The 25,754-nt window shown below is 46.8% G+C and overlaps 1 protein-coding gene and 1 pseudogene across 5 annotated transcripts in view; one reads left to right on the top strand and one right to left on the bottom strand.

The window, feature by feature from the left end:
- Positions 1 to 25,754, bottom strand: part of ASB2 (ankyrin repeat and SOCS box containing 2) — a 206,270-nt gene that overhangs the window by 82,547 nt on the left and 97,969 nt on the right. The window lies entirely within an intron of this gene.
- LOC134980751 (cyclin-dependent kinase 5 activator 1-like) lies at positions 1,770 to 3,121 on the top strand (annotated as a pseudogene).

A 25,754-nucleotide genomic window follows, 5' to 3' on the forward strand; every position in this document is an offset into this window, starting at 1 on the left:
CTCAGTTTCTGTTACATTATTACTTCAATGCCAGTGGAAATAGCCAGTGACCCGCTATTTTCTCAGCATTACATCCACAGACATGACTGCATCTGTAGTTATCTCATATTAAAAAGGAAGAATCAGGTACGTAGCGCAGATAATTGCTGGGGACCCGCTGAGTAATATTACTACATAGGGGTATATTCAATAACTGTCGGAAGCTGCCGTCTTGTCGGAAAGACGGCAGCTTCCGACAGTTTTAGGTCGGAAGGGGTTCCGACCTATTAATTACGGCCCCATTTTTTCCGACAAGTCGGAATGCTGTCGGAATGCACGCTGATCTGCGGCTTCAGCCGCCGATCAGCGTGCATTGTCGGAAGCGGGGCCTAACCCGACAGGTTTTAGCACCATTTCCGACAATCTCAATCCGACTTTTAAAAAAGTCGGATTGAGATATGTGATCTGAGAGCAGAAGACGGGGGGAGCAGCGACCCAGCGGCAGCATCCACCCGGCTCCAGCAAGCGACGTCCCGCTTGCTGGAGCCGGATGGACGCTGCTGTGAGCCTCCGCTGCTGCAGCTGCTCCTCCCCCCGTCTCCTCCTCTCCTCCCCATCCGCTCAGACTCCCCCGGCGTGCTGCCACCCCCTTCTCCCGACGGGCAGCCATCCCCTCCTCCCTGTGGGCAGCCGTCACCTCCGACCTATATCCCCCCTTCCCTGGGTGCCGGCTCCGCTGCCTCCTCCTCCCTCTGGGCTGCGATCTCCTCCTCCCGGCGTGGCTGTCATCCGCCTCCACCCGGCGCCGCTGACAGCTCTCATCCCCCGGCGCCGCTGACAGCAGCAGCAGCAGGACACGGGAGTGGCCGCTCCTTTGAATAGGGGTTGTCGGGTCCATTCCGACAACTGCATGTCGGAATGGACCCGACTCTTATTGAATATACCCCATAGTCTAGATGGTGGTAATTCAGTGGAATAAGTTGGGTATAAGGCCGCTCTGATAGACGGACTCTGCAATAGGAGAAAAGCTAATGGTAAAAGTTGCAGCAGTATATTTTCAGGTTGTACTTTTACAACATATGTATGTTTTGTGTTAACGTACAGTAATGCAATGTTATTTATACTATATATTGCTTGTTTGTAATTGACAATGTGTGTTGCGATTCTTGTAATTTATGTATATAACCTGTTGAAATGATACTGCATACTGTGATACACATGAGACTTAAATACTGTAAAAACTTGTGTTTCAATAAAAAAAATTATTAAAAAATAAAAAAAGGAAGAATTATTTTTCTTAAAACACAGAAAGAATAGGAGAAGCGTTATGTATACATTGCTGAAGGGAAATATTTTTGCATTTGTTTTATTTTCAACTAATTATCTCTCATATTATCCAAAATATCCAATCTACTTCTCTATCATTTATTTAAAACATATTCCCTTCCTTACATATATGGCTCAAATAAGATGATAATACTTTCTATATTTTCAACAATTTATGGCACTTTTGGGGGATATTCAATAGTTTGAAAAGTCAGTTGGGAGTCTGGTTTTCCCTATCTAATAGATAGGAAATAACAGACACCCAACCAACTTATCAAACAATTGAATTCCACCCATTGAATTGGTTAGAATAGATGTTATCAGCAGCTCATTTGCATAAATAACGCATCACAATCACCAGCTCAGTTGCATAAATAACGCATCACAGTGATGTCACAATGCCACCGTAAGCAGGGAAATCCTCTGACTACAACCTGCTGGACTCAGTTGCTGCCTAAAGAGACCGAGACTACTGGATTACTTTCTGCGGTCAGACTCACCACAGATCACAGTCACAAGATTTGCTGGCATTTCTCGAATAGAAATGTGGAACTGTTTGCCATTTCCATGCTGCCGCAAGGCGAGCCGCCCCGATAAGGACTCATTAAGTGGGAACCATCAGACTTTGAACAACGAGACTGGAAGGCCTATCGAGAGACATTCGCTCATCATGCGCTTCATGAGATTCATGGCTAAAATGCGGCAAGGCAAAATGGGTGGAACCAACATTACTCACCTCATCACTGAGAACATGAAGGATTCAGTGCTATCCTGTGTGGATCTATCAGCCTTCATACAGGCTTCACATGATGCTCCTGACAAGGAACCTGGTAATGACCAGGAAGTGCGCTCACCTGAAAAATCCAAGATAGTGCAGGCATCCACCAGCGAGCTGCTCAGCTGTCTTACGGCGTTCCTCTCCCGCAGGTGTAAGGAGTTCCAGCATATATTACCAACAGATATCGCTTTATGGATGACCGCTGTAGACAGCTCCCTCTCTAAATACTGGCAGACGGTCGGTTTCATCACTCCGGCCAATGTAGTGTTTCTCTACATGCTCTGCCGAGAGGTCATGTCATCCGAGCTGCTCAGCGTTCAGGGCCGGTGCAAGGTTTCTCGACATCCTAGGTAAAATTTCAGCCTACTGCCCCCCCCCCCTCCCCCCACCCTAAACCACACACAGAGTCTTAATACATACAGGAAATGTGGTAAAACCGAGAAAACAGGTTTTATCGCATTTTACCGTAAGTACATCCCATCCAGCTGACTCTTAGAGGGAACTTCAGGACAGATTGCTGCTGTGATGCTGCAGGCGTTCTACCCAGGGTGCACAAGGACAGTGTGAGTGTAACCCATCGGCAGCGGCTCTACGCACATAGAGTAAGCAGCGTGCTGCCGGATATTGTTACAGTTGCTATAGCAAATGCCTTCCTCTACTCTCCGTGGTAACGCCCATCATATTCCTCTTAAAGAAGAGGAGAAGCATTCATCGGCAGCGTGAGCTGCCGCTTGCAAGTGGCCGGCGCCCATAGGCAGCTGCCTAAAGCAGCCTAGTGGTGGCGCCGGCCCTGTCAGCGTGCAGGAACTAATTGCATATTTATCAACATGCCTGTATTTATCCTACGCATGCACAGGCAGTGAGACCTCCTACCCACTGAGGCCTTTCCTTGCTGAAAGCTAAAAGGAAGCTTTTTGGAGTCGTTGCCTCTATCTTATCAACCTAATGAATGCAAAGATGCTCCGCTTCCATGCTGACCCCCAGTATTCAACCAGGTCTTTGAGGATCTTAAAGCTGAGGGTGGACAGCAGGATATAACATCAGCTTAAAATTGTACTGGACAGGCCCTGTTACATGAGCCCACGGTGCAGTCTCAAAAGTGGTTCAGCCTCCCATCAGAGGTGGTAGAGGCTGATACAGTAACCTGCAACTGTGGTGAGCATTGATGAAAATTCTGTTTCCATGAATTAGAGCAATAGCTCTGGTTGGCTTGAGAACCATAAAGAAGCTCAAAATCAGGCTTGGGAACCTAAGGCAAAAGAAACACACACCACCAGTGTCTGTTATTGCATGGCTATTGGGCGTGGCCCCTTGGCGATAGGGTTACCAGTTCTTTAAGAATTGGTAGTGGCAAAGCCACCATGGTCCAACGCAACATTCCTTTTTTTTGCTGTTCATTTAGAAAAGTCTAAATGCTCCGTCAGACTTACTGCGACAGACTTTTTTTTATTTTATTTTATAACTTTCAGCTTAATTTGCAAAACAAATGTAGCAATCCAGATAAAAATGTCTGAAATCACCAGCAAAGGTTGTACAAAGACACCTAAACACAGGGTTCTTGCTCTTGTCGCTGTATAACAGCCACTAAAAAATGCCTTCTTTTCATAACATTGTTTCCGCAAGCCAAAAATGGCCTTACTGTACAGCTTGTTTTCTCCCTTCAGCATCCAGAAAAAAGGTCTGTTGTAGTTTCCACATTTGCTCTTTTTAATGATGGTTGCTTTAAAAAACAAATGATTCTGATCTTTTTTTTTTACTGGACTTCAAAAATAGGCAGAACTCCTTGCAAGGATTGAGAGCAACTTTAGGTGACGTCCTCACAGGAACTAGGGGTGAGCGCCGGCCCTTTTCTCGGGTTTTGTGTTTTGGATCTGTGTCTCCATCATGTTTTGGATCTGGATTAGTTTTGCCAAAACCGCCGTTGCGGGTTTTAGATTGTAAACAGCTAAAAATAGGATTTTAATTACCTACCGGGAAATCCTTTTCTCGTAGTCCGTAGAGGATACTGGGAATCCATTTAGTACCATGGCGTATAGACAGGTCCACTAGGAGCCTTGGGCATTTTAAGAATTTGATAGTGTGTGTTGGCTCCTCCCTCTATGCCCCTCCTACCAGACTCAGTCTAGGAAACTGTGCCAGAGGAGACGGACATACTTTGAGAGAAGGATATGGGATAGATAAGGAAAGTGGTGAGATTACGAACCAGCACACAGAACAATAGGAAGCAATACTAACCAAACTTGAAACATAACAGCAACAGCTGAACAAACCAGAATACTTAACCAAGTAACAGTGCAGTAAGAACGAAGCACCAGGCGGGCGCCCAGTATCCTCTACGGACTACGAGAAAAGGATTTACCGGTAGGTAATTAAAATCCTATTTTCTCTTACGTCCTAGAGGATACTGGGGATCCATTTAGTACCATGGGGAAATTCCAAGCTCCCAAACCGGGTGGAATTGAGCATACTCTTTCATGTCGAATGCTGATACCATTAGACCCAGCACCTGCATCGCCGAATGTATCGACACTTGCGGACGAGAAAGGAAGCAACGAATCCTGTTCTGAATCTTCAGGACTTACTCCTGAGACAAGAACAACCTCTGGTTGTGAGTGTCCAACAACGCTCCCAGGTGCACCATGCTCTGAGCAGGGACCAGGGAGGAATTCTTCCAGTTGATGAGCCACCCGTGGGCTTGTAGAAACCGGACCGTCATATCCAGATGACGCAGGAGAAGATCTGGGGAATTTGCCAGGATTAACAAGTCATCCAGATACGGCAGTATTCTGACCCCTTGACGGCGGAGTACCACCGTCATCAGCGCCATAACTTTGGTGAAGACTCGCGGAGCCGTTGTTAAACCAAAAGGTAATGCCCGAAACTGGTAATGTAGGTTGCCAATAGCGAACCTCAGGTATTGTTGATGTGACACTGCTATAGGAATATGCAGGTAAGCATCCTGTATGTCCAGGGAGACCATGTAGTGCCCAGGTTCCAAGGCCAGAACTATAGAGCGTAGGGTTTCCATACGGAACTTGGAAACCTTCGCAAACCTGTTCAATGCCTTGAGGATGAGAATGGGCCGGGAAGACCCATTCGATTTCGGGACTAGAAACAGCGGAGAATAGTACCCCCGGTCCCTCTGAGCAAGAGGCACCTGCACTACGACTCCTGTATCCATGAGGGTCTGTACCACCGAGTGTAGAGTTTTTGCCTTTGTCTGGTCCAAAGGGACGCCTGTTTGGCAAAATCGATGAGGGGGTCGGTATTTGAAGGCTATGGCGTAACCTCGAGTGACGACTTCCCGTACCCAGGCATCTGAAGTGGTCTTCAACCATTCCTGGGTGTACCCTAGAAGCCGGCCCCCCACCCTGGGATCCCCCTGGGGGAGGCCCGCCCCGTTATGCGGCAGGCTTATCGGTCTTGGCAGCTGGCTGACGGGCAGCCCAGGCTCTTTTGGGCTTCGGCTTACCAGGTTTGGAAGTGCGGGCCTGCTTATGGTACGCCTGACCTTTGCATTACCTGAAGGACAAAAGGGGCGAAAGGACGTACCTTTAGCCTTCGACACAGAAGGAACGGTATTAGGCAGACAGGCAGTTTTGGCAGTAGCCAAGTCAGCCACAATCTTATTTAAGTCCTCCCCAAACAGAATATCTCCCTTGAAAGGGAGTACCTCCAGGGTTTTTCTACAGTCCAGATCCACAGACCAGGATCTCAGCCACAGTATCCGGCGAGCCAGGACTGACGTAGTAGAGGCCTTGGCTGCTAGGATACCGGCATCAGAAGCCGCCTCTTTAATATATCGAGAAGCTGTGACAATATAGGACAAGCATTGTCTAGCATGGTCAGAAGAGATTTCAGCTTCTAACTCCAAGGCCCATGCTTCAATAGCCTCAGCAGCCCATGTAGCAGCAATAGTGGGCCTTTGTGCAGCACCCGTGAGGGTGTAAATCGCTTTCAGACAACCCTCCACACGTTTATCCGTAGGCTCTTTTAGAGACGTGACGGTAGTGACAGGTAGAGCTGAGGAAACCACCATCCTAGCCACATGTGAGTCTACTGGAGGAGGCTTTTACCAATTTTTAGACAGCTCAGGAGCGAGGGGATAGCGAGCCAGCATTTTCTTTTGAGGCACAAACTTCGTACCCGGGTTTTCCCAGGGTTCCTGACGTATATCCACTAGGTGGTCAGAGTGAGGTAAAACTTGTTTAACCACCTTCTGACGCTTGAACCTATCTGGTTTCTTAGGAGGGACGGATGGCTCGGGATCATCCGTAATCTGCAGAATTAACTTGATAGCCTCCAAAAGATCAGGAACATCCACATGTGAACTACCCTCCCCCTCAGCCGTATCTGAGTCAGAACCTGAGGGGTCAGTAAATGTGCCGTCTTCATCAGACGAGGTGTCAGTGACAGCAGTAGATTGTGAGGAGAGAAGCGCTCGCTTAGAGGACCTCTTGGACTTAGGCGAGCGTTGGTCAGACTTTTTAGTAGTCAAGGACTGGTTCAACTTCTTTAATTGAGCAGATAAATCGTCCGCCCACGGCGGGTTAGCTGCAGGCAGAGCCGGCCATAGGCATAGGCAAACTAGGCAATTGCCTAGGGCATTTGATATGCCTAGGGGCATCAGCAGCTTCTGCTGATTAAAATGATATGCGGCATGCCTATATTCTGTGTAGCATTTCATATGCAGATACAGCCACAGTCTCACACAGAATATAGGCATGCTGCATATCATTTTAATCAGCAGAAGCTGCTTGTGTATCCTAGCCATATAGCAATGCAAATAAGATGCATTTTCATAAAAAAGGTGCCCGATGTTAGCACTGAGGCAATATTTATGAGGACACATCTGTATCCAAGCAGAGGCAGAGGTCACAGTGTTAGTGGCAGTGTGAGTGCTGTGTGCATGTGAGTGGGTTGGTTGTGCAGTAGTGTTCAGAATATGTGTAAGGAGCATTATGTGTGTCATGTAAAAATGCATTAATAATGTGCAACATATTTGTAAGGGGCACTATGTGTGTCATTATGTGTATAAGGGCATTAATAATGTGCGGCATATGTGTAACAGGGTACTACTGTATGTGTGTCATTATGTGTATAGGGGCACTAATAATGTGCAGCAAATGTGTAGGGGGCACTATGTGTGTCATTATGTGTATAAGGGCATTAATAATGTGCGACATATGTGTAAGGGACATTATGTGTAAAATGGCATTTATAAGGGTTGGCATAATGTGTAAGGCGCATTATGTTTATAAGGACATTAATAATGTATGTCATATGTGTAAGGGGCATTACTGTGTTGAATGTGTGTAAATGCATTACTAATGTGTGGCATTATGTGTATAAGGTGCTCTACTATGTGGTGTTGCGTATAGAAAGGGCACTACTGTGTCATCTAATGTGAATAAAAGAGCAATAGGGTGTGGTGTAATGTGAATAAGGAGCAATTCAGTGTGATGTAATGTGAATAAGGGGCTCTACTGTGAGAAGTAACGTTTATAAGGTAAAGTGATACTACTGTGGGATGTAAAATTAATTATGGACACTATTGCATGATCATATGTGAATAAAGTTGCAGTACTGTGTGGCATAATTGGAATTGTGGTTATTGTGTGGCCATGCCCCTTGCCAGCAAAAACACCCCCCTTTTTGGGCTGTGTGCCAAATGTGCAAACTTTTCCTATTTAAAATATAGGGGGTACAAGGTCAGAGGCGGAATCAGCGGTGGTGCTAGGGGGCACCAGCCAAAATCTTGCCTAGGGCATCATATTGGTTAGGGCCGGCTCTGGCTGCAGGGACCACATACGGTTGTACCGGCATTGGGGGTCCCATAGTGGGAGTTAGTTTATGAACTAGCGTATGCAGAAGCGTTGAAAAAGCGGCCCACGGTGGGTCAGTATGAGCCTCCGTTGCCACAGTCCCACTGGGGGGCAGGGAGCCCCCAGAACCAGAACCCACAGCTGCTATATTCTCCTCATATGGCCCCGTGGCATCAGCAACACTGGCAGTGTGTTCAGCCCCAGAACCGTTACCTTCAGAAGCAGACGTGATATAACTTGCAGTATGAGGTTAACATAGTACAATTATCAGCAGCACTATATCTCTGAACCCAAACCCATGCGCAGTGCAGTCAGCACTAGCAGAAATAAAGGAGTGATATGGTGACGGTGACTAAATCACAGAGAAAAACACGTAATACAGTATATCTTTGTGAAAATCCTATATTAGATAACACCTGACGCACCAAGCCCCCTCAGGTTATGGAATAATAAGATTTTACTTACCGGTAAATCTATTTCTCGTAGTCCGTAGAGGATGCTGGGACTCCGTAAGGACCATGGGGAATAGACGGGCTCCGCAGGAGATAGGGCACTTTAAGAAAGCTTTGGATTCTGGGTGTGCACTGGCTCCTCCCTCTATGCCCCTCCTCCAGACCTCAGTTAGGGAAACTGTGCCCAGAGGAGATGGACAGTACGAGGAAGGATTTTTGTAAATCTAAGGGCGAGATTCATACCAGCCACACCAATCACACCGTATAACTTAAGATAAACTTACCCAGTTAACAGTATGAACAACAACATAGCCACGGTATCACCGAAAACTATAACATAACCCTTATGTAAGCAATAACTATATAGAAGTCATGCAGAAGAAGTCCGCACTTGGGACGGGCGCCCAGCATCCTCTACGGACTACGAGAAATAGATTTACCGGTAAGTAAAATCGTATTTTCTCTAACGTCCTTGAGGATGCTGGGACTCCGTAAGGACCATGGGGATTATACCAAAGCTCCCAAACGGGCGGGAGAGTGCGGATGACTCTGCAGCACCGATTGAGCAAACAGGAGGTCCTCCTCAGCCAGGGTATCAAACTTATAGAACTTTGCAAAGGTGTTTGTCCCCGACCAAGTAGCTGCTCGGCACAACTGTAATGCCGAGACCCCTCGGGCAGCCGCCCAAGAAGAGCCCACTTTCCTAGTGGAGTGGGCCTTAACCGATTTCGGTAACGGCAATCCTGCCGTAGAATGCGCCTGCTGAATTGTGTTACAGATCCAGCGAGCAATAGTCTGCTTTGAAGCAGGGGCGCCAACCTTGTTGGCCGCATACAGAACAAACAAAGCTTCAGTCTTCCTGATCCGAGCCGTTCTGGTCACACAAATCTTCAAAGCCCTGACTACATCCAGGGACTCTGAATCCTCCAAGTCCCTTGTAGCCACAGGCACAACAATAGGTTGGTTCACATGAAAAGATGAGACCACTTTTGGCAGAAAGTGAGGACGAGTCCTCAACTCTGCCCTATCCACGTGAAAAACCAAGTATGGGCTTTTATGCGATAAAGCCGCCAATTCTGAAACACGTCTCGCCGAAGCTAACGCCAACAACATGACCACTTTCCACGTGAGGTATTTCAACTCCACAGTTTTAAGTGGTTCAAACCAAGGTGACTTGAGGAAAAGTAACACCACGTTAAGATCCCAAGGCGCCACCGGAGGCACAAAGGGAGGCTGAATATGCAGCACCCCCTTCACAAAAGTCTGTACCTCAGGAAGAGAGGCTAATTCTCTTTGAAAGAAAATGGATAAGGCAGAAATCTGGACCTTTATGGACCCTCATTTTAGGCCCAAGGTCACTCCTGTTTGGAGGAAGTGAAGTAGACGGCCCAAATGGAACTCCTCCGTAGGAGCAGCTCTGGCCTCACACCAAGAAACATATTTCCGCCATATACGGTGATAATGTTTTAACGTCACGTCTTTCCTAGCCTTGATCAGGGTAGGAATGACTTCCTCCGGAATTCCTTTTTCTGCTAGGATCCGGCATTCAACCGCCATGCCGTCAAACGCAACCGCGGTAAGTCTTGGAACAGACAGGGCCCCTGCTGCAGCAGGTCCTGCCTTAGAGGAAGAGGCCACGGATCTTCTGTGAGCAACTCTTGCAGTTCCGGATACCAAGTCCTCCGTGGCCAATCTGGAACAATGAGGATTGTTCTGACCCTGCTTATTCTTACAATTCTCAACACCTTGGGTATGAGAGGAAGAGGAGGAAACACATAGACCGATCTGAACACCCAAGGTGTCACCAGAGCGTCTACCGCTACCGCCTGAGGGTCCTTTGACCTGGCGCAATACCGCTTTAGCTTTTTGTTGAGACGGGACGCCATCATGTCTATTTGAGGCACGCCCAACCGATCCGCGATCTGTGCAAAGACTTCTTGATGAAGTCCCCACTCCCCCGGATGCAGGTCGTGCCTGCTGAGGAAGTCCGCCTCCCTCTTGTCCACCCCCGGGATAAACACAGCTGACAGCGAGCTTACATGGCCTTCCGCCCAGCACAGAATCCTGGTCGCTTCTGCCATGGCCACTCTGCTCCTTGTTCTGCCTTGGCGGTTTATATGAGCCACTGCCGTGACATTGTCTGACTGAATCAGAACCGGTCTTCTCCGAAGTAAGTTCTCTGCTTGACGCAGGGCGTTGTATATGGCCCTCAACTCCAGGACGTTGATGTGGAGACAAGTCTCCAGGCTTGACCAGAGACCTTGGAAATTTCTTCCCAGTGCCACTGCTCCCCAGCCTCGGAGGCTTGCGTCCGTGGTCGCCAGGACCCAGTCCTGAATGCCGAACCTGCGACCCTCTAGAAGGTGAGCACTGTTCAGCCACCACAGGAGAGATACCCTGGTCCTGGGAGACAGGGTGATCCTTTGATGCATTTGTAAATGGGACCCGGACCACTTGTCCAAGAGGTCCCATTGAAAAGTCCTTGCATGGAATCTGCCGAAAGGGATGGCCTCGTATGAAGCCACCATCTTCCCCAGGACCCGCGTGCACTGATGCACTGAAACCTTCTTTGGTTTCAATAGGTTCCTGACCATGGTCATGAGTTCCTGACCTTTCCGATTGGAAGAAAAACCTTTTTCTGGTCTGAGTCTAGGATCAGGCCCAGAAAGGTCAGACGCGTTGTAGGAACTAGCTGGGACTTCGGTATATTGAGAATCCAGCCGTGTAGCTGCAACGTCTTCATGGACAGAGACACGCTGTCCAGCAACTTCTCCCGAGATCTCGCCTTTATTAGGAGATCGTCCAAGTATGGGATAATTGTGACCCCCTGCCTGCGCAGGAGCACCATCATTTCCGTCATTACCTTGGTGAAAACCCTCAGGGCCGTGGAAAGCCCAAACGGCAATGTCTGAAATTGGTAGTGACAGTCCTGCACTGCAAATCTCAGGAACGCCTGATGGGGGGGGGGGGGGGGGGGGGGGGAATATTGGAACATGAAGGTATGCATCCTTTATGTCCAGGGACACCATCCAATCCCCCCCCCCCCCCCTCCAGGCTGGCGATGACCACCCGGAGTGATTCCATTTTGAACTTGAACCTTTTCAAGTACAAGTTCAGAGATTTCAGGTTTAAAATGGGCCTGACCGAACCGTCCGGTTTTGAGACCACAAACAGGGTTGAATAATATCCCTCTCCCTGCTGGAGATGAGGAACTGTGACAATCACCTGTTGAACACACAATTTTTGGATTGCTGTCAACACTGACTCCCTTTCTGACGGGGAAGTCGGCAGAGCCGATTTGAAAAACCGGCGAGGAGGCAAGTCTTCGAATTGTAGCCTGTATCCCTGAGCAACAATCTCTACTACCCAGGGATCCACCTGCGATTGAACCCAGACGTGGCTGAAAAACCGAAGACGAGCCCCCACCAGATATGCCTCCCCCGGGAAGCCCCAGCGTCATGCGGTGGACTTTGCAGACGCAGGGGAGGACTTCTGCTCTTGGGAACTAGCTGTGTGCAGCTTCTTTCCCCTGCCTTTTCCTCTGGTAACAAAGGACGATCCCTGCACCTTCTTGTTTTTATTGGAACGAAAGGACTGCATTTGATAATGAGGTGCCTTCTTAGTATGCTGCGGGGGGACATAAGGTAAGAAATTCGACTTACCAGCCGTAGCCGTAGAGACAAGGTCCGAGAGGCCGTCTCCAAACAACTCCTCCCCCTTGTACGGCAAGGACTCCATGTGCCGCTTAGAATCGGCATCTCCCGTCCACTGCCGGGTCCACAGGAGTCGCCTAGCAGAAATAGACATAGCATTTATTCTGGAGCTTAATAAACAAATGTCTCTCTGAGCATCTCTCATATACAAGGCAGCATCTCTGATATGCTCTATGGTCATTTGAATGGCATCCCTATCTAAGGTGTCAATCTCCGCAGATTAGGAATCTGCCCATGCCACAACCGCACTACAAACCCAGGCCGACGCCATAGCCGGTCTAGCAATAGTACCGGAGTGAGTGTAAATGTGCTTCAAGGTAATTTCCTGCCTGCGATCAGCCGGTTCCTTGAGGGAAGCCGTATCCTGAGCAGGCAGTGCCACCTTTTTGGACAAGCGTGTCAGCGCCTTGTCCACCTTTGGTGAAGATTCCCAGCGTATCCTATCAGTTTGTGGAAAAGGATACGCCATAAGAATCCTTTTGGGAACTTGTGGTCTCCTATCTGGAGAGTCCCAAGCCTTTTCGCACAAGTCACTTAATTCAAATGATGATGGAAAAGTGACTTCAGGCTTTTTCTCTTTATACATGTGTACCCTCTTGTCAGGGACAGGGGGTTCCTCAGTAATATGCAAAACCTCTTTAATGGCCATAATCATGTACCGAATACCTTTTGCTACCTTCGGCTGTAATTTTGCATCTTCATAGTCGACACTAGAGTCAGAATCTGTGTCGGTATCTGTGTCATCGATCTGGGATATGGAGCGCTTCTGAGACCCCGACGGGCCTGGCGCCACAGGGACAGGCATGGACTGGCTACCTGACTGATCCCTAGCTTCTGCCTTGTCTAACCTTTTATGCAATAGATTGACATTTGCATTCAAGACATTCAGCATATCCACCCATTCCGGTGTCGGCGTTGCCGACGGCGACCTGACATTCAAACACTCCCCCTCCACAGTAAGCGAGCCTTCCTCATCAAACATGTCGACACACGCGTACCGACACACTTCACACACACAGGGAACCCCTTTCTGAAGACAGTATCCCTATCAAGGCCCTTTGGAGAGACAGAGAGAGAGTATGCCAGCACACACCCCAGCGCAATAACCCTGGAGACCAACACAAAATGTTTTTCCCCAGAAGCGCTGTGTAATATGTAAACCGCCAATTATGTGCCCCCCCCCCCCCTCTCTTTTAAGCACCCTTTCACCGTGTATAAGCAGGGGAGAGTCCGGGGAGCTTCCTCTCAGCAGTGCTGTGGAGAGAAAATGGCGCTGGTGAGTGCTGAGGGAGAAGCCCCGCCCCCTCGGCGGCGGGCTTCTGTCCCGCTCAAACTAAGTAAAATATGGCGGGGGCTCTTTTATATACATGTACAGAGCCCACCTGTACATGTATATAGTCTTTTTGCCATGCAGAGGTTTATATTGCTGCCCAGGGCGCCCCCCCCCCCCCCCCCCGCGCCCTGCACCCTTACAGTGACCGGAGTGTGTGAGGTGTATGGGAGCAATGACGCACAGCTGCAGTGCTGTGCGTTACCTCAGTGAAGCTGAAGGCTTCTGCCGCCTGAGACGTCTTCTGACTTCTGTACTTCTGGCTCTGTGAGGAGAACGGCGGCGCGGCTCCGGGGGTGGACGCCCAGTAAGAACCTGCGTTCACCCCCTCTGGAGCTAATGGTGTCCAGTAGCCGAGGAAGCAGAGCCTATCTTTGACAAGAAGGTCTGCTCCTCTCTCCTCAGTCCCTCGATGCAGGGAGCCTGTTGCCAGCAGTGCTCCCTGTGAAAAAGTAGTAAAAAGTAGAAAGAAAAATCCAAACAAAAATGCTTTCAGGCAGAGAACTCTGGAGAGCTCTCTGCAGTGCACCCATCTTGCTCTGGGCACAGTGTAAAACTGAGGTCCGGAGGAGGGGCATAGAGGGAGGAGCCAGTGCACACCCAGAATCCAAAGCTTTCTTAAAGTGCCCTATCTCCTGCGGAGCCCGTCTATTCCCCATGGTCCTTACGGAGTCCCAGCATCCTCAAGGACGTTAGAGAAATAGGGATAGCAGGTTGAGTGAAAGACACGAAATGGACACCACTCAGCTATCAAATGCACACACAGAAAGTCACAGTTTGTACAATGCAGAGGTTATTACTGACAATAATACTGCACTGGACTAGCTTACATAGCCATATAACAATAGCTATAACAGTACACAGTAAGAACTGGATGTATATCACAGGGTAAATGTACTATAAAACCCTGACTAAGTGCACTCTTTCTTAACTATCACTGTCTAAAAAGGCAGGTAGAATACTTAAGTGTCATGTAAAGGCACAGCGCTGACAACCAGGCGGCTTTACATAGGAGGATTTGCCCAAGCAGTCCCAGGAACAGTGAGCTGAGGGATAATGGCGCCGCAGACACTGACAGGGAGTGAGGAAAAGACAGATTTGCAGCTCCAGGGTGGGAACACTTGCTAGAAATGGCGCCCTGGGGCTGGGGGAGGGGCTTCAGGTCAAAGCCTTATCCCCTCTGCTGGCAAAACCACCGGGTACTGTGAGCGATATAAGAACTGGTTTAGAGAGAAAACCTGACCTGCGCTCATGCCCTGGTGATCTAGTGGGATCGCCTGTATCCACAGTGTCCACCGCCAGTGCGCGCAGCCCGCCTCCCACTGAACGCGCCGGATCGCGATAAAGACTGGGTCCCGCAAGCGGGACCCACTTACCACCTCCCGAAGCTCGGCCACGCGATCCTGGAGAGCCCCAGCTGTGTGTGTCTAACGTGAAGAAAACCGGAGCCTCCGCTGTAGGTACCCGGCAACCAGGGCTCGGGAGTGTACAGCGCCGCTGGGGAGAGCTGGAGCTGCAGCTGTGAATGTCACAAGACATTTACCACCGCTGCTGCCCTTGAAGTCTTCACTTTTTACCTCATAAAAAGCTTTTCTTTGGGCTGCTTGGAGCAGCCCCTCTGTTAAGTGCCTGCTTACTGCAGCACCAACTTACAAAACTGAGCTCCTGTGCTGGGAGGCGGGGTGATATAGGAGGTGGCGCTGTGCATTCTGGGAACAGTCAAAGCTTTGAGCCTGTTGGTGCCTCGGATCAAGATCCTATTCTACACCCCATTGTCCAATCCTTGTGGAGCCCAGTGTACCCCGCAGCAGAAATAGGGCTTTATTGGAAAGGGGCGTGGCCACAGAGATCCCTTTTACACTCCCCATATGTAAAATAGGGACAGTGCAAGTTGTAGTCACATTACACGCACAGTAGCGCCCGTTAGTCACATTACACCGCACAGTAGCGCCCGATAGTCACATTACACCACACAGTAGCGCCCGATAGTCACATTACACCGCACAGTAGCATCCTTTAGTCACATTCACCGCACAGTAGCGCCCGATAGTCACATTACACCACACAGTAGCGTCCATTACTCACATTACACTGCACAGTAGCATCTGATAGTCACATTACACCGCACAGTAGTGTTCGTTAGTCACATTACTACACCTCTCAGTAGCACCAAATATTCACATTACACCTCACAGTAGCGTCCATTACTCACATTACACCTCACAGTAGCGTCCATTACTCACATTACACCTCACAGTAGCGTCCATTACTCACATTACACCGAACAGTAGTGTCTGATAATCACATTACGCCGCACAGTAGCATCTGTTAGTCACATTACACAGCACAGTAGCATCTGCTAGTCACATTACACAGCGCAGTAGCGCCTGATAGTCACATTACACAGCACAGTAGCACCCGATAGTCACATTACACCGTACAGTAGCGCCCGATAGTCACATTACACCGTACAGTAGTGCCCGAGAGTCACATTACTCCTCACAGTAGCATCTGATAGTCACATTACACCTCACAGTAGCATCTGATAGTCACATTACACCGCACAGTAGCACCCATTACTCACATTACACCGCACAGTAGTTATATATATATATATATATACACACACATATATACAAACAATAAGTATTAAGTATTAAGTTTTCAATCTCAGTGAATATTGGATTAAGGTACAGTTTATGCAGGTGGTTGTTTTGTTTTTGTTTTTTAACAAAATCTCTACAGTTATGTTATCTATAATGTTACTGACAGAGACAGTTTAAAATGACCAACCACAAGGCTAGTCAAATTATTCACAGCCTGGTACTACATACCCACATAATCAGCATTTTCATGTGAGTCTGGACGAGGGGAGGGGAGGAGAGAAAGTTCACTCATGCTGACAGCAGCAGCCGTCTCCACTTCAGGAGCCGGTAGTTACAGTGCAGGGAGAGCAGGAGGAGGGGGGCGGAGCAGAGCACGGGGGAAGAGAGTGTTGAAGTCAAAAATATTACATAGAGAGAACATACAGGGGGAAATTTACTAAGGTGGGAGATTTTTAGAACTAGTGATGTTGCCCATAGCAACCAATCAGATTATATCTATTATCTGCTAGAAGCAGCTAGATAAATGGTAAGTAGAATCTGATTGGTTGCCATGGGCAACATCACCAGTTCTAAAAATCTCCCACCTTAGTAAATTTACCCCACAGACTCCACACATATAAGTTGCTATGCTTGCAAATACGCGCAGCGAGCACAGCAATATATGGTAACACACGCATTTACACGGACATGCCACAGAGATGGATTCGACACTTATTTCATACAGCACATAATTATAATATCAAGCGCCAGACATCATAATGATTTAAAATTATATAATGGAGTAATGTCATGTATGTGTATTATTGGAACGAAGCAAGATAGACCTGTCATATTTGGTATTAAAGCAAGCAGATTAATGTGTAGATTCATTTGATACTTGTTATTAAGTTGTAGGACATTGCCACATAATTATAATATCAAGCGCCAGACATCATAATGATTTAAAATTATATAATGGAGTAATGTCATGTATGTGTATTATTGGAACGAAGCAAGATAGACCTGTCATATTTGGTATTAAAGCAAGCAGATTAATGTGTAGATTCATTTGATACTTGTTATTAAGTTGTAGGACATTGCAACAAATAGTTATGATTAAATGTATGAAAGCTAAAGTCACTTTTATTAGAACAATAGACATTCCAAACAGGTGGTCGACAGGAAACTCAGGCCAGCCCCTTTTGATTTCTTCAAGGCTGAACCTGTTTAGCATACGAACAGACCAGTGACTCATCATGAATGAGAAAGTTCCCTACCTTAGAATAGATGTGTGCAATCCCCCAAACTAGATAACACATTGCTGATCAGACACACACAGGAGTTGCTGTCCCAGACGATGGTGGAGAGGCTGTCTGCCTAGTTCCTATATTTATTTACAGAGAGAGAAAGAGTGATATGGAGGGACGAATTTATATGAGAAAGATATGGTAATTGTATCGCTGGCCTGTAACTGTATGTATTAACTGCTTACTGTATAAATTGTAATCATGTAACTATATGTATACTGTAGATTGTGATATATTGAATACATATCCTTTTAATAACAAATATATACATCAATGAGCTTTGGAACTCAGATAATGTGTGGGTGTATTGTTTTCTCCTATGGGATGCAGTGTTTTGTGATGTATAGCGCACATTCATGGCAAACGGTAATAAGATGTGCAGGCGTCGACAATATATATTAGAGCGAGCATTTTAAATATTTGTAAGGAAACAATTGCACTCAGAGGAGTATCCAACCGGTAAAAGAAGAGCAGTAGCCTGTGGGGGAAGTGGCTAGTGTACATATATAGTAAACCCCCCCCCCCCCCCCAAGAAAAAAAAATCAAGAAATTAACGTCAGAAATGGAGAAAAAAAAACCTGTCCGCACATTAGTATTTGCCAGTAGGTAAGCGGACAGAGACAAGGTAACCCCCGGGTATTTCTTTCAGTTACCATATAAGAAGTATTCATTCCTAGTAATGCCCCTAGTCAAGATGAGCTCGGAAATGTTTGTTGGACCATGTACAGACCCTTAATACGGGATGAGAAGGATTGAATGAAATACTTCACATGACCTAGAAGCTTGTTAAACTTTTTTTTTTTTTTTTTTTTGTCTCTTTTGCAGTAATAGAAAACTCTCCGTCTGGATAAGATCACTGGTAAACACTAATTTGGCAAATGGGAGGTAGCTGTCTCTGTGCTAATGGACGGGCTCAATAAGGCATTGAGGGTCAGGGTGCAGACTTCTTTGCCAAAAGAGTGTGCTATTGAACATCACAAGAATAGTCTAGGCGCAGAGAACAACAGGTGGAGAGGTTGAGGACGGTAAGTATACAGGCACATACAGGAAAGACCCATCAGTCCAAACCCCAGATCCCTAATGGTCAATAATGTTACACTTGTAGGAAGGAAGGGCATTTTGCCAGAGATTGTAGGAGTAGTAGGACACATAGTCAATATAGACCCCATAGACAGATAACACAAGCCACATTATTAAACACATAGACAGGACCAAGGGACATATAGTAAGGAATCATAAGCCATATAGAAAACACAGATTCGGTTAATGGGAAGAACGGAATAAATGCAACATTACCCTTTGACAAAACTTGCTGGGGTTAAGATGGGGCCTCTAAATTTTTGCTTCTTTTTCCTAGCAGAAATGGCCCCTGATTAACTTAACAGGAGTTTTGTTAGAGATGATATACATATAATGTGCTCCCACTCAGGAAGTACAAAGTATGTTGGATACCCACGAAGACTAATGTTACATTTCACTGTTCTAGATGCATGTCCATCACAGGTAGAGGAAATTATCTCACAGATACCGGGTTCCCTACGAACTTAGGATGGACAGGACACTGGATTGATGGCTGGGATAGTCCCAATAGCGATACGACAAACACAGAATTTTTTTAAGGGGAGTAGACCAAGTAGAGAATCACTTCCCCGTAGTGCCCAATCCAGTTGTCAAATTTTTATAAAATCTTCTCCACCTCTACAAACTCACGTGTCACCAACCTCTATTCTGCTTCTCTACAGTTTCCTCTTCATCTTTTGCGTTCACACAGGGTGGTACAATACATGGACCCGATTACAGTTTTAATTGGTCCTTCAGAGTTCTGCCCAAACCCAATATATCCCAACAGCATGATAACACCAGTATTACTGCTGTGTGCCTTGTCATGCACAAAGGGTGGAGGATGGATGAGAATACTGGTGAAGGGAAATTTTGTATAGACACTGATATGCCTGTTGGTGAATGGCAAACCTGACATTTTCTTTTTCTTTCTCTCCTCTAGAGATGTTTCTTTTTTTTTTTTTGTGAGTTATGCTCATGGTACTCTACATTGCAAACACACAATGACTTCGTACAGTTAACCCCTTTAGGAATTATTGTTATGTATTGGTGTGCACTGATGTTTTCTCAAACTGGGTAGAGGCATTTCCTGCCACCACGGATGCTGCTGTGTTTACCGCAAAGAAAAATTGCGCAGAAATTTGTGTGTAGATAATGGTACCCCTAGAAGTAGGAGCAAAGCTTGAAATTGTACTATTGTGATCATAGATACTGCCACTAGTATTATGTAGCATCGGAACCACTCCCAGATCTTCACTTAACGAATCACCCTCTTCGAAATTTGTTTTTGTTTTGGTATTTGTGTTTTTTGTTGTTGTTTTTTTCGGAAGACAACCTCATGTCATGATTGATCCGCACAATGATCAGAAATACACCAATGAGGTGACAGTACAGTACTTTATCGAGATGAGCCAGCATTTGAGAACTTGACAAAAGAACTTGAAACTGTTGATTGCTGGTATGCCAAATACTAACTGTCTTGATTGTGAACCAAGAGACTGTGTGATTGTTCTTACGCTCAGGTTGCCTAATAGACAGGTGGGAAGGACCCTACCAAGTTTTGTTGACTGCACTATCCCAGTGAAAGTAGCCGAGAGAGAGACTTGGGTCCACGATTCCCATTGCAGGAAAGTCGGTAGTCCGGAAGGAACTCATAAATGGAGTGAGATCGCAAAAGTATCACCAGAGACTTTGTACCGTGAAGACTGAGAGACGGCACTGTTGAACACTACCTGAGCGTACTAAAGGATTGCAGAAAGACCAGTCATTGTAATTGATTTGTTATGAACAATAGTTGTTTTGTCGAGTGTGGGACTGTGGTTCTGGAGGAAGGAGTGATTTCCTTATAGGATCCCAGGATTAGCCGATCAGTTTGTTAAAGCCAGAGAAAAATCAAAGGTCTAGTAGTTATGGAGTTCGGAGGTAATCAGGAACAATCAGACAATGGCTATTCGCACATTGCAGATAAATAGCTCATTATTATATGTGGAAGAAAGGTTTATGAGTGGTTCACTCCGAAGGTTTATGTTATTTAGGAAGGATACTACTTATAACCCTTGTTCAATTATTAAACAGACCTAGCATACGTTCCAGAAATGGAAACAATGTTCAGAAAAGGATAGGAATATGTAGATCATGAAAATTTTATGTCACTTTCAAGATTTGTTTGTGTCTTCTTCATCTACCCAGCAGAACCTCAATCGAATCCAAACAGTGTACAAAGACGTAGGTACATGTATGTGTGAAATGTTCGTCCAAATCAGACATTATAGGCCAAAGCACTGTCCCAGCATACTCTATAGGTTGAATGTTGTCCCACACCCAACCAGTGGTCCCGTGACCGCCGAGTGCATATAGAGGATGTCTCGTCCTCCTCCCTGTCTTCCCCAAATATAGTCAAGTGTCTGATTTGCTAAATGAATACATACTTGTGTCTAGGTCCCCGATTATTGTCTGAAATATTTATTTTTCTTATATTAATAATTGATTTATTGTTTACTGCCAAAGGGTGGACTGTCAAAGTAAAAAATATTACATAGAAAGAACATACAGACTCCACACATATAAGTCGCTATGCTTGCAAATAGCGCAGTGAGTACAGCAATATATGGTAACACACGCATTTACACGGACATGCCACAGAGATGGATTCGACACTTATTTCATACAGCACATATTTATAATAATATCAAGCGCCAGACATCATAATGATTTAAAATTATATAATGGAGTAATGTCATGTATGTGTATTATTGGAACGAAGCAAGATAGACCTGTCGTATTTGGTATTAAAGCAAGCAGATTAATGTGTAGATTCATTTGATACTTGTTATTAAGTTGTAGGACATTGCAACAAATAGTTATGATTAAATGTATGAAAGCTAAAGTCACTTTTATTAGAACAATAGACATTCCAAACAGGTGGTAGACAGGAAACTCAGGCCAGCCCTTTTTGATGTCTTCAAGGCTGAACCTGTTTAGCATACGAACAGACCAGTAACTCATCATGAATGAGAAAGTTCCCTCCCTTAGAATAGATGTGTGCAATCCCCCAAACTAGATAACACATTGCTGATCAGACACACACAAGAGTTGCTGTCCCAGACGATGGTGGAGAGGCTGTCTGCCCAGTTCCTATATTTATTTACAGAGAGAGAAAGAGTGATATGGAGGGATGAATTTATATGAGAAAGATATGGTAATTGTATCGCTGGCCTGTAACTGTATGTATTAACTGCTTACTGTATAAATTGTAATCATGTAACTATATGTATACTGTACATTGTGATATATTGAATACATATCCTTTTAATAACAAATATATACATCAATGAGCTTTGGAACTCAGATAATGTGTGGGTGTATTGTTTTCTCTTATGGGATGCAGTGTTTTGTGATGTATAGCGCACATTCATGGCAAATGGTAATAAGATGTGCAGGCGTCTACAATATATATTAGAGCGGGCATTTTAAATATCTGTAAGGAAACAATTTGGTATACTATTTACAAGAGAGAGACTCTTCTCACAGTCACAGACTGTTCAGCCGCAGCACTGCCTGCTGTGCATGTAATATATATTAGCAGCGCTGTCTCCAGCAGGGTAGTAGCCAACGCAGCGCTATTAACATGCACTACACTACAGCGGGTAGCACTGCAGCTTATGCGGCCAATCAGTGTGGATGCGGATGGTGCACCCACAGAGACAATGCGTTGTGTGCTAAGCACCATCCGCACACACCTAGTTACGGCTTTGCTCACAACATCCAAAGACTTTGAAGTAGCAGAGGTGTCCGTCACATCCGGAACCACAATAGGTTGGTTGATGTGAAAAGCAGAAACCACCTTAGGAAGGAATTGCTGACGAGTTCTGAGTTCAGCTCTGTCCTCATGGAAAATTAAGTAGGGACTCTTGTGAGACAAAGCCCCTAGCTCCAACACACGTCTTGCTGAGGCCAAGGCCAACAGTGTGACAGTCTTCCATGTAAGGTACTTTAAGTCAACCTCCTGTAACGGTTCAAACCAGTCCGACTGGAGAAACTGCAGCACCAAATTGAGATCCCAAGGTGCCGTGGGAGGCATAAAGAGAGCCAGGATGTGCAGAACACCTTTCAAAAAACATCTGGACCCCAGGGAGAGACGCCAATTGTTTCTGAAAGTAAACAGACAAGGCCAAAATTTGGACTTTAATGGGGCCTAGGTGTAGGCCCACATGCACTCCTGACTGCATAAAAAGCAGGAGACATCCCAGATGAAATTCCATCACAGAATATTGTCTGGTTTCACTCCAAGAGACATACTTCTTCCATATACGGTGGTAATGTTTAGACGTTACCCCCTTCCTGGCTTGGATCAGGATGACCTTGTAAGGAATCCCTCTTCTGGCTAGAATCAGCCGATCAAGTTCCATGCCGTTAAACGTAGCTGTGGTAAGTCTTGATAGATGAACGGGCCCTGTTACAGAAGATCCTCGCGAGGAGGTAGAGGCCACCGATCTTCGATCAGCATCTCGAGAAGATCCGCGTACCAGGCCCTTCGAGGCCAGTCCGGAGCAATGAGGATTGCTTGAACCTTTTCCCTATTTATTCACTTTAGAATTCACGGGATCAGAAGAAGTGGAGGAAACACGTACACCAGCTAGTAGACCCACGGAGTTGTCAGAGAGTCTACCGCCACTGCTTGTGGGTCTCTCGACCTGGAACAATAGCGCTTGAGCTTCTTGTTGAGTCGAGAGGCCATCATGTCGATCTGTGGATATCCCCACCGACATGGCAACCACCGGAACACCCCCGGGTGGAGGCCCCACTCCCCCGGGTGCAGTTCATGTCTGCTGAGGAAGTCTGCTTCCCAGTTGTCTACTCCTGGAATGAAGACCACCGACAACGCCACAGTGTGTTTTTCCGCCCAGAGGAGAATTCTTGACACCTCTGACATTGCTGCTCTGCTTCTCGTTCTGCCCTATCGGCTTATGTACGTTACCGCCGTTACATTGTCCGACTGGACTTGAATGGCCTGATTCCGAAGTAGAGATGAGGCCTGCAGAAGGGTGTTGTAGATTGCCCTGAGTTCCGAGATGTTTATTGGAAGGACGATTTCCCGACTTGACTATCTTCCTTGAAACTGCACCCCCCTGGGTGACTGCTCCCCAACCTCTGAGGCTTGCGTCTGTGGTTAGCAGAATCCAATTCTGAATCCCGAACCTCCGACCCTCGATGAGGTGAGAAGTCTGTAGCCACCACAGAAGGGATATTCTGGCTTTTGGCAACAGACAGATCCTCTGGTTCATGTGAAGATGCGATCCGGACCATTTGTCTAACAGATCCAGCTGGACAGGCCTCGCATGAAACCTTCCGTACTGAAGCGCCTCGTAAGAGGCCACCATTTTCCCCAGAAGGCGAAGGCACAGATGCACCAAGATACGGGTTAGCTTCAGGATAGCCTGAACCATCGACTGGATTTTCATAGCCTTCTCCAAGGGAAGGAACACTCTCTGAAACTCTGTGTCCAGTATCATTCCCAGGAAAGGAAGCCTCCGCATCAGTTTCAGGTGAGATTTTGGTAAGTTCAGAATCCACCCGTGATCCAGGAGTAGTCTGGTTGAGAGGCCAATGATGTCCAACAACCGCTCCCTGGACGGTGCCTTTATCAGAAGATTGTCCAGGTACGGAATTATGTACACTCCCTGTTTGCGGAGTATAAACATCATCTCTGCCATCACCTTGGTGAACACTCTCGGTGCCGTGGAGAGACCAAATGGCAGGGCCTGGAGCTGGTAGCGGTAGTCCTGCAGTGCAAACCATACATAAGCCTGGTGAGGCGGCCAGATCGCAATGTGAAGGTACGCATCCTTGATATCCAGAGACCCTAGAAATTCCCCTTCCTCCAGACCTGAAATCACCGCTCCCAGAGACTCCATTTTGAATTTGAACACTCGTAAGTACAGATTCAATGACTTGAGGTTCAAATTTGGTCTTATGAACTGTCCGTTTTTGGTACTACAAACTAGTTGGAATAATATCCCTTGTTTTGCAGATGAGGTGGAACTGGAACAATGACCTGAGTCTGTACCAGTTTTTGAATGGCGTCCTGTAAGGTTATACTTGCTTCCTGTGAAACTGGTAAGCTTGATTTGAAGAATCTGTGAGGTGGGAGCTTCTGAAACTCCAGTCTGTAGCCCTGGGAAATAAGATCTATGACCCAGTGATCCTGGCAAGATGTTGTTCAGATGTGACTGAAAAATTTTAGTTGGGCTCCCACCTGCCAGTCTTCCAGGCATCGTGGTCCACCGTCATGCTGAAGGCTTTGAGGAAGCAGAGCTTGAGCTCTGCTCCTGTGAACCGGCAGTTGCTGGTTTACGTGGTTTACCTCTAGCGCCTCTGGTGGTTGTAGAAGAACCTCTGGTTTTGCCCTTAAACTTAGCAGTCCAAAAGGACTGCAGATTAAGTCCTGAGTAAGCCTTCCTGGCTGGGGGAGCTGCAGAAGGAAGATACGTGGACTTACCCAAAGGAGCTTTGGAGATCCATTTGTCTAGTTCATCTCCAAATAAGGCCTCTCCTGTGAAGGGTAGAGGCCTTATTTGGAGATGAACTTATTTGGAGTCTGTGTCAACAGTCTACTGGTGTAGCCATAAGCCTCTGCGTGCTGACACTGCCATAGCAGTGGTGCGTGCATTAAGCAATCCTATTTCTTTTATGGCTTCCACCATAAAATTTGCAGAGTCCTGTATATGTTGCAGGAGTAAAATAGTCTCCCCTTGAGGCAAGGTACCGACCATTTGGCGATGACCTTCGTAATCCACCCACATGCTATAGTGGGTATCTGGGCCACCCCCGCAGCTGTATACAAAGATTTGAGAGTAGTCTCAATTCTACGATCAGCCATGTCTTTTACGGAGGCTGCACTTGGGACAGGCAATACAATTTTCCGTGATAGCCTAGATACTGTTGCATCCACTATCTGTGGGTTTTCCCATTTTTTTCCTATCCTCAGGAGGAAAAGGAAAAGATGATATCTGTCAGCGTCCGGGGTCTTACCGGAACGCTGGGGCCGCGGGGCGGGCTTCACGGGCGGCCGGGCAGCGGCGGTGGAGGGCTGCGGCGCTGGGTTCAAGGGTACAGGCAGCGGTAATGGCGTTGAGGGGGTCCGCTTGTGGCGGCGGGACGCCGCTGCAGCAGCTCGCTCTCGCTAAGCCGTTGCCTAGGAGACCAGGGGCAGTAAGCAGCATGTTGTCAGAAAAGGTCTACATTACTGGGCGCCGCCATGTTGGAGACCAAGTTTCTGACATAATTCCTGTTCCTAGTTTTCCAGCCAATCCAGGGAGACTTCTTCCTATAAAAGGGGGCTGGTTTAGGACAGGGATGCCAGTGCTTCAAGTTCCAACCCTGTTGTAGGTGCTTTAGCC

Source organism: Pseudophryne corroboree, chromosome 12 (assembly GCF_028390025.1).
Source record: "Pseudophryne corroboree isolate aPseCor3 chromosome 12, aPseCor3.hap2, whole genome shotgun sequence".
NCBI classification, from domain to species: Eukaryota; Metazoa; Chordata; class Amphibia; order Anura; family Myobatrachidae; genus Pseudophryne; species Pseudophryne corroboree.